The 10,266-nt window shown below is 38.7% G+C and overlaps 1 pseudogene; it reads right to left on the bottom strand.

Moving 5' to 3' along the window:
- Nucleotides 1-253: 253 nt before the first annotated feature.
- LOC108375605 (laminin subunit alpha-1 pseudogene) lies at nt 254-4,528 on the bottom strand (annotated as a pseudogene).
- Nucleotides 4,529-10,266: the final 5,738 nt, after the last annotated feature.

The following is a 10,266-nucleotide window of genomic DNA, read 5'->3' as shown; positions in this document are numbered from 1 at the left end:
TATGTATGTATGTGTGTAAGTAGGACAAACTGATAATATTTAAGTCAGTTAGAAACCGAGTTTCTTTCCTAAGGTAATACAAATATTTATTATGTATGTATTCCTTTATCACTCTTAAAACTTTTGTTATTAGTAGCAGCCAATACATCTTCTTAAAGTATATACTATGTACCTAAATATATATGCATGTACACTACATATACATATGTATGTATATATAAAATTTGAATAACAAGTAAAAGAAAAACCTTCTTCACTCACCCTCACATCCTTCTGATTCCTCTTTCAGTCCGAAATGTCCGTCAGCACATTCATCGCATTTGAGACCTGTTACACCGGGTTTACACTGACACTGCCCACTATCGGGATCACAATAGTCCACGTCCTCAGCGCCGAGAGGATTACAATTACACGGTAAACACTTCAAGTCGACATTCGCGAAACCCGCATCACATTCGTCACACTTTTGACCGGCGAAACGCGGTTTACACAAACACTGACCGTTCGTACTATCACAGAAATCACTATCCGAGCCATCAGCATAGCAATCGCAGGGTTCACAACCCACGGAAGGATCACCCCAGTAGCCAAGTTTGCAGCGCTCACAACGCCAGCCCTCGGTGTTGCCGCTGTGAGAGAAATATAAAAAAGGTAAAAAAAAAATTAATTCTCGTTTTTGTGTAGTGTTGGTTTGTGTTTGCTTTTTCTTTTCGCAATGTTGCTACTCACTCGCATATGATGCATTGTCCGGTAAATACATCGCATGGGCCGCCATCACAATTGCATGGCCGGCACTGTGAACCCACCTCGGTTGGATTTCCAAAGTAGCCATCGTCGCACATTTCACAGTGGTCACCAGTGTAGCCGGGCGGGCATTGCGTGCAAATGTACTCGGAATTTTCCACCACACCGTACATTGGGTTCAGATCCATGATGCTGTAAGTCTTCAGCTGACAACTGGGCGAAAAGTTGTTGCTATCCGCCAGCAGGGGACAAGCGCAGCGTCTGCAGTCATGTTCGGTACCTTGCAGCGGATTGCCATAGTAGCCGACTTTGCAGCGCTCGCAACTGGTCGAATGAGAAAAGAAGAAGAATGTGTTAATGTACAAGTGGTGAGTTTTTCGTGTGTGCTGAAGAAATAGCAGAGACAAGAACACTATCATGGTAAGATAAACGTTTAGGGTGGCCAGTTGTTAAGAAAAAATGATGACCAATCTTATTAAATAGTTTATTGGAAACTTTTGGAGTTCTTAATGTAAAACCATATGAATTGAAAAGTTAAAAAAATTGTTACGAAAAAATGAAATCTGAGACAATCAACTAAAATAATTTTTCTATGCAAAAATTGTGTAGGTACTTTTTAGTAAATAACGTAAGTAAATTAAAGCCCAAAAATATGATAATTGTTTACACTTTTTTAAACAATTACACAAATTATATTTAATTTTGTCTCTACACAAATATTTTGCAACTTTCGTTAAATTTTTGGAAAGTTATAAAAAAAAATATTTATAACGAATAAAAAATTTAAAGAAGTATTAGAAGTTGAAACAAAAAATCATTGGTAAAATAATTGGAAAACCCAAAATTGAAAATAAGACAACATTTTTCGAGAGCGATGGTCCCGACACATCAACGATGGTTTAGAAAAAATATATGTAATAATGGGAAATATTTTCCAAGAAATGATAAAAAAATTAAAATGAGTGCTTTAAAATGTGTTTTATGTATTTTAGAACTTTGCTAAAATGAAAATACAAATAGAATATAAATAAAAAACAATTTTTAACAAAATTGAAATAGGGTAAAAAAATACATATTAAAATTTTTGTTTAAAAAATTATATCTTTTTTCAAAATTACAGAAAATCATTTTAGAAAAATTATAAATTAAAAAATTTTAAGAATACATAAATAAAACAAATTTTGATTTTTTAAATGTCAATTAAAAGATTTGTGTGCTTTATTCGAGAGACTATGAAAGGNACATATTAAAATTTTTGTTTAAAAAATTATATCTTTTTTCAAAATTACAGTAAATCATTTTTTAGAAAAATTATAAATTAAAAAATTTTAAGAATACATAAATAAAACAAATTTTGANACATATTAAAATTTTTGTTTAAAAAATTATATCTTTTTTCAAAATTACAGAAAATCATTTTAGAAAAATTATAAATTAAAAAATTTTAAGAATACATAAATAAAGCAAATTTTGATNTAAAAAATTATATCTTTTTTCAAAATTACAGTAAATCATTTTTTAGAAAAATTATAAATTAAAAAATTTTAAGAATACATAAATAAAACAAATTTTGATTTTTTAAATGTCAATTAAAAGATTTGTGTGCTTTATTCGAGAGACTATGAAAGGATAAGCAAATTCTTTGAAAGGAGCATTTGGAGAACTAAAAAAAAAATCCCGAATAATTTTTGTAAATCATGTATTTTTCTGTACGTTTCCAAAACATAATTGCCNGATAAGCAAATTCTTTGAAAGGAGCATTTGGAGAACTAAAAAAAAAATCCTGAATAAATTTTGTAAATTATGTAATTTTCTGTACGTTTCCAAAACATAATTGCTTTACTCACCGCTCGCCATAGGTGTTGTGCATACAGTTGCCACAGCCGCCGCTTTGCAAATCGCACGAGTTCGAGTGCCCATTGCAGGGACAGGGTATGCACTTGGCCACCAACTGATGATCGGTCGCATTTTCCCAGATCCGTATGAAGCCAAAATCACAGCTCTCGCAGGAAAGCCCCGTATAACCCGTGGGACAGACGCATTGCTCAACTCGCGTGCTCGCCTTCGCCGCGCCCAACTCCGAACCACCCGAATAGATGATAACACGCTCGAGCGCCGTCTCCACCTGATCTGTGTGGTAGGTGCCGCGTACCAACAAAGCATCTATCGCCGCCAAAACGGAGAGCAGTTGCGCGCGCGTCACCGGCGATCCATGATATTCGGTGCGTCGCAGTCGCGTTTTTATGTCGCGCACAGCGGGTGGCACGTGATACCAACCCGCCTCGTCCAGGGTAATGTTGATGGTGGCCGAAGAACCTTGCGTGTGCGTTGCATCTCCATGTGCAATTTTCAAACCGTTGCGTCCGAAGAGTATCACATCCGGTCCTGCTGTGGGTTTGCCCGATGTATCGCCACGTATAGTCACCCAGTTGACTTGTATGGTGAGACGTGCACCATAACTGGTCAGTCGATTCCCGAGATAGCCTTGCGGCGCCTGCCAGTAAATGGCTTCCACCTCGTTCAGGTCGTACATGCCGTAGACCAGGTAATTTGTGTTCGCATCCACCGTTGGCATAGCGAATTGTGAGCGCGTCATATCCGTCACCTTCCAGTCGTTCAGCGTCTCGAAAGCGAGTGTCTGCAGCACAGCGCTACTGCAGGAAAATCCTACACCGGAGCACCAACAGGGTGCGCAGCCATCTGGCTGATCGGCGCTAAGGTCATAATAGCCCGGCAGGCATTCGCTGCAGGTTTCACCAGCCACATGCGCTTTGCATTTGCACACACCCGCGCATTCCCTTTCCGGTATCGTGCCGCGCACATCGCATTCGCATCTGTGACACTCGTCACCATAGTAGCCGCTGGCGCATTCATTACAGCGCTCGCCTTGAAAGCCCTCACGGCAATGACACTCGCCGCTTACTGGATCACAGGTGCCCGTTGCGCCACGCCCGCCACACTCACACTGCTGACAGGGTGTTGACAGCGGCTCAGTGTGCGCGCGAAAGTGACCGCTGATACAGAACTCGCATTCATTGCCGGCGGTGTTGTTCTGACATTCCTGGCAGATGCCACGTTCTAGAAATGCGTCGTAAATGCACGTATCCGCATGGCCATTGCACTGACACAACTGACACTCGTTTGCCTCACGCGTTGTGCCATTGCGAAAGGGCTTATCCTGATAAAGCGCACAGCAGTTACCGCAATCCGCGCCGCAGGTATTGTGCTGACAGATGCATTGCAGCGTTGATGTGAGTTGTGTGTATTCCATTTCATCGGCGCGCTTCTCCGCTAACTCAACGGTTTTATCTGCATGGCCATGGCAATCAAGACGCGCACTTACGCGTATCTGTTTGAGTGAGTAAAAGGAACGTTTCTCAAGCGATTGTGCGTCCAGTAGCCAGTCTACGCTGTTGTCCAGATTAGCGGTCGTGTGCATGCCCTGCAAGCGGATGCGTATGTAACGTGCGGTTATGAAGTTCATGAGCTCCTCGGATTGATCCATAGCACCGGGCCTATTCTTGAGCAACGAGACGTGCAACTCACCATTTTCGAGTGGCAGCGCTTTGGAGAATTGTGTGGAGCAAATGACTTCGGTGTCATTCTCGAAAACATATTTGCCGTTTTGTCCTGCTAGGCCGTAACGTCGCTGACAGTCTGCATCACTTAGGCCAAAATATTGCCATGGTACGTAAGTGAAGCCGTCAAGAGATTTTTCCAGTACCCAGGAGGCAGGTCGAGGCGAATTCGCAGATTTGAGCATGACGAAGAATACTTGATAGATCTGAAAGAGAAGAAGAGACGGAGGTAAATATTAATATCGATTTGGTATGAGAGTTAACGTTGAAACTTATAAATGAGGATTTTTTATCGCTGTACTTATAAATATATGAAATTTAGATTAAAGGGTTTCTGATTTTCAACAAAGCTAAGGAGAAACAGCTCCATTTGTTTTTTGTTTTCAAGTTGTAGTCCCAGTTTGTGGAAGGAATCTGTTGAGATTTCGGCACTAAATGCCAGGGTTCATACCAAATTTGTATACATTTCTAATGGCTCTAGAGTTTGTGCTCGAAGTACCATTCGTCGTCAATACTTTGGCAAGCCAAGCCAAGTTATTTGGGGGGAGGACCTATTTTGGCATCATGGAAAAACTAAAAGTATGTATTTTGTTACTCAGCATCCAATGCAAGGAAAAACTGCCAGCATCAAAGGGAGATTCGCCCGAGAATTGATGTGGTTGGTTTGCTGCCTATCGCCTTCCATAAAAGTGTTTAGATATTGCGGGAACGAAATATCAGAAAGTTTCTAGACCATGTCGCAGAACTTTGAGGTGTAAGACCGACTACGGTACTTTGGGGATACATAGCTTTAGTCGCACCGATCATAACATAACATATGATAAGCAGATGCAAAGAAGAAAGAGTATAGCCATAACGAGAGAGAAGAAGAAATTTAGTGACTACAATCTTTTGGATTATGGTACCACGATAGCAGTTCTGGGCGCAGAGAGTTGTTTCGAAGGTTGTCAGAATAATGNCGTCGTCAATACTTTGGCAAGCCAAGCCAAGTTATTTGGGGGGAGGACCTATTTTGGCATCATGGAAAAATTAAAAGTATGTTTTTTGTTACTCAGCATCCAATGCAAGGAAAAACTGCCAGCATCAAAGGGAGATTCGCCCGAGAATTGATGTGGTTGGTTTGCTGCCTATCGCCTTCCATAAAAGTGTTTAGATATTGCGGGAACGAAATATCAGAAAGTTTCTAGACCATGTCGCAGAACTTTGAGGTGTAAGACCGACTACGGTACTTTGGGGATACATAGCTTTAGTCGCACCGATCATAACATAACATATGATAAGCAGATGCAAAGAAGAAAGAGTATAGCCATGACGAGAAAGAAGAAGAAATTTATTGACAACAATCTTTTGGATTATGGTACCACGATAGCAGTTCTGGGCGCAGAGAGTTGTTTCGAAGGTTGTCAGAATAATATCCCAGTTTTAATTTCAGTACACTTCGTTAAATACATTAGCGAATTAAGATTTCATCAAGGCTTCGGCTAGATAGCTTATCTGGTAGCTCAAAGGACCTATGAATTTTACGCTCGTTGAAGTATACTGCAGTTCCTACTACTTTGTCCATTTAAAAACCATCTGTGTAGATTTGCCTTTACGCTAACAATCAACCGCTATTGTCACTTCTAGACACCTTTCGAAATCCAGACGCGGGATCATGTAGTCTATTCGCCCGGTCAAGGATGACAATATACTACTGTGACCGTACTTTCTGGAGGGTAACTTTGCAAGATTTTCCGCTTTAGGTGCAATGGCAATTGTTTCTCAATGGGAACGCAAATCAGAGTCGAGTTATGTCCAAGCTTCTCGAGGGTCTAGTAAACCGCACACACCCTTTCGAAAATTTTTCTGGAATATACGTGCATACTACGCTTTAATAAACTGCAAAGATTGGCATGTCAATGCGTCACTGGATCAATAAGAACGAGCTCAATTGCGGCTCTAGAGCCATTTCTACGATGGACTCGGAACTGCATCCATGAGGGAGCTGCAACTTCGATTAAATATTTAACGACGGTTACTGCACAAAAGAAGCTTCATGCATGCAGGTATTATTGGGAAGATATACGAGATCGGTTTTGGCAGAAAGACCCAAGTGCACTTGGTATCAGATACGTACACAGATACACAGACGGTTCAAGGATGGAGGACAGAGCAGGTGCAGGTATTTTTGCACGTAGCAACAAACTTGCAATTCCTATGGGCAAATGGACCACGGTGTTTCAGGCCGAAATAGTGGTAATTTTGAACTGTGCAAAATTAAACTTTGAAAAGGGTTTGAAGGGCGTATTTTTTAATTATCTTCTCAGATGGCCAGGCAGCCATCCGGTCCCTTTCAAACAGGACTATGAAATCGAAGCTAGTTAGAGACTGCTTTGACACACTGCTATACATTTTGGCAGCCAAAAACACGGTAACAATGTACTGTTTACCAGGCCATTGTGGGATTGAAGGCAATGAGGACGCCGACGAATTGGCACGAGAGGAGTGGCCTATTCCGAACCTGAACCAAGCTGTGGTCTCAGTTGGTCCTCTTCGAAAGCTATAATTACTGAGTGGGCACACTCTGAACGCAGTAAGTAGTACTGGGGAGCGGTGGGGGCCATAGACAGGCCAGACTTTTCGCTTCAACGGAAACGGGTACCTGACTAGTCACAACTGATTGCGATTCCACTTACACCGAATAGNGAACCTGAACCAAGCTGTGGTCTCAGTTGGTCCTCTTCGAAAGCTATAATTACTGAGTGGGCACACTCTGAACGCAGTAAGTAGTACTGGGGAGCGGTGGGGGCCATAGACAGGCCAGACTTTTCGCCTATGCTTTCAACGGAAACGGGTACCTGACTAGTCACAACCGATTGCGATTCCACTTACACCGAATAAATGTTGGAATGCCGGCTCTGCCTTGAGGTTCATGAAATTTTCGAGCATATTCTATGGCTAGGGTATATTTAAACTTAGCTCGGAATCCGATGACTATGCAAAATGAAAGATGAATTAATCCGCTAGGTGGCACAGGAGCTCAGATATTTGAAAATATTTATATTCCAATTTGGTTCATATGTGGAATGTATTTCTATTACCTACATACATGGAAGGAAATAATTCCAGAANATGTTGGAATGCCGGCTCTGCCTTGAGGTTCATGAAATTTTCGAGCATATTCTATGGCTAGGGTATATTTAAACTTAGCTCGGAATCCGATGACTATGCAAAATGAAAGATGAATTAATCCGCTAGGTGGCACAGGAGCTCAGATATTTGAAAATATTTATATTCCAATTTGGTTCATATGTGGAATGTATTTCTATTACCTACATACATGGAAGGAAATAATTTCTATTACCTACATACATGGAAGGAAATAATTCCAGAAAAAAATGTAATTTAATTTAATTTATTTAAAAAGGGAAGATGGAAACTACGAGCCTGATACCGAATCCATTGAGTGCCTGATCGATGCGTATACCACATAGCACTTTCTCTGTAGCAATCGCTAGACTAAGCTGGCAAATTTCTGGGCCAGCAGTATTAAGATTTCTTTAGATTTTAAATAACTGCTAAAGACTTAGCGCCACATCGACTTGTGTGTGATTGTAAATGTCTTCAGACAATCAATAATAAATACCAAGCAATTATCTATGGTAGACACATATGTATGTACGTAAATATGTACCCAATTTGAAAAGTTTCGTGTACTATTTATCTAAATAAGGAAATGCGAAGGTCGAATTTCTCAGTATAAAAACAAAAAACTTTATAAGCATAATTTATGGTTGTGACAAACGACACGCGCGCGCGCTTTAGGCTAGGCNCGTGTACTATTTATCTAAATAAGGAAATGCGAAGGTCGAATTTCTCAGTACAAAAACAAAAAACTTTATAAGCATAATTTATGGTTGTGACAAACGACACGCGCGCGCGCTTTAGGCTAGGTTATACCGAAATGCTTCTCAAAATGTGCATGCATGCATATAAAAAACTATGCACATATACATAAATAATTTTTGTCGGTAAATAAAATTCTAACAAACGGCATCACGACATGCCCATTTTTCCATACGCCTTCACGCGCTCATTCAAGTTCCTCGTAATATTTGTGGTTATAAATGTCATTCTTTAGCCGCTGCACCTTTGTGGCGCTGGAAAATTATCTATCTACACGATTTTCTTGATTATTTTGATTGTAATGTTTTTCTTTATTTGTTTGTATTTATTTTCCATTTAAGGGCAAACGTTGGCGCGAAACAAAATGCAGTCGAAAGATAAAAATTAAAAGTTAGCCAAATATGCGAGTAAATTTATACGAGGTGAAGAAAAGAATTTAAAGCGCAAATGCTTAGTGCTTGTGTGGCGCCGCTGTCATAAACAAAAAAAAACTGTATGTACTCATATTAATTTATGGAGAATAAAGGACTCAGTATATACGTAGCATAGCATTACTTAAGTTACGTTTTTAAGATAATTAGATCATTTACTTCAATGAATTCTCACAATCGAACTCAAATATGTTCCACAAGTTGCAAGTTCGTATTTCAGGTCAAATCAACTAACCTCCTAACTTAACAAGCGTATATGCATTTGGCAACTCATTGCGCTGGTATCGTTGTCAGTTTATCATGATTTATATTTATTAATCACATTAACCACAAACAAAAAAGTAGAAACATTTAAAGAGGGCAAGAGGGTAACGCTGCGGCTAAGCTGAACACGCAAATGCAAATACATAACTGACCAATTAACTGTCAGTTAAAGCGCATTAATGATTTGGCAATCTTGTTAGCCCACCCCCTCACCAACCACCAGCACATTTAGCTAGCCTCCAGACACAGTTTCCACCACAGGCCATAGCCGCAACGGAAAGTAAAAAAAAAAAAATAATGTTATCTTTATTCCTGCATCGATATGCAGACACGCAAAGCAAAAGTGCAACAAGTGTGCGCATTGCGCCAAAATTGGCTAACTTGCAACAAAATCAGCAGCAACATACCGTTGCATAGTGCGAATGCAATTGCGAATGGCATTCACACGAAATGTCGTATTCATACATACATATGTGTATGTATACGGTGACCGGATTTTTGTGGCCAAAAATCGGTACATTTCTAAAGCATCGAATTCGAACCTAAATTAATTTTTTTAGAATAAAAAGACATAACATATTTTAGTACAGTTTTATTTAAAACACAACAAAGAGAAAAAACTTGAAAAATGATCGCAAAAATTTATACACACATACACATAGATATGTACGAAGGCGAGAATGTAAATAACGAATAGACACTTTAGCAAGTTTTGGCCACTTTTCTTCGGTTAAGAAATTTTTATTATTTTTTTATGAAAATATAACTTACTATCTAAACAAAAAATCGTGTAGATCAAAATTTCAATCTTTGTAGAATATTTATAAAAATTCGACGAATTTTAGCAAATATTAATCAAAATTTTAAAAATTTTAATCAGATTTCCTAGAATTCTTTTTTGTTGTATAAAAAAGTGCAAAATTGAATAGCTTGGTCTTATCGCTAATTTTCGGATATTTTTTGTTCGTAAATATTCCTCCATACAAAGTATGTATGTATGTTCAACAATTTTTTTTGGTATAGAGAAAATGAGCAACNAAAATTTTTTATTATTTTTTTATGAAAATATAACTTTCTTCTTTCTTTAACAAGCCACAATAACATTGACTATAACTTTCTATCTAAACAAAAAATCGTGTAGATCAAAATTTCAATCTTTGTAGAATATTTATAAAAATTCGACGAATTTTAGCAAATGTTAATCAAAATTTTAAAAATTTTAATCAGATTTCCTAGAATTTTTTTTTGTTGTATAAAAGAGTGCAAAATTGAATAGCTTGGTCTTATCGTTGATTTTCGGATATTTTTTGTTCGCAAATATTCCTCCATACAAAGTATGTATGTATGTTCAACAATTTTTTTTG

Source organism: Rhagoletis zephyria, unplaced genomic scaffold, assembly GCF_001687245.7.
Source record: "Rhagoletis zephyria isolate East Lansing unplaced genomic scaffold, Rhagoletis_zephyria_1.1 Rzeph_scaffold_09191, whole genome shotgun sequence".
In the NCBI taxonomy this organism is placed as follows: Eukaryota; Metazoa; Arthropoda; class Insecta; order Diptera; family Tephritidae; genus Rhagoletis; species Rhagoletis zephyria.
The sequence above is the reverse complement of the archived record's forward strand: the minus strand, read 5'-3'. Positions and strand labels throughout refer to the sequence as shown.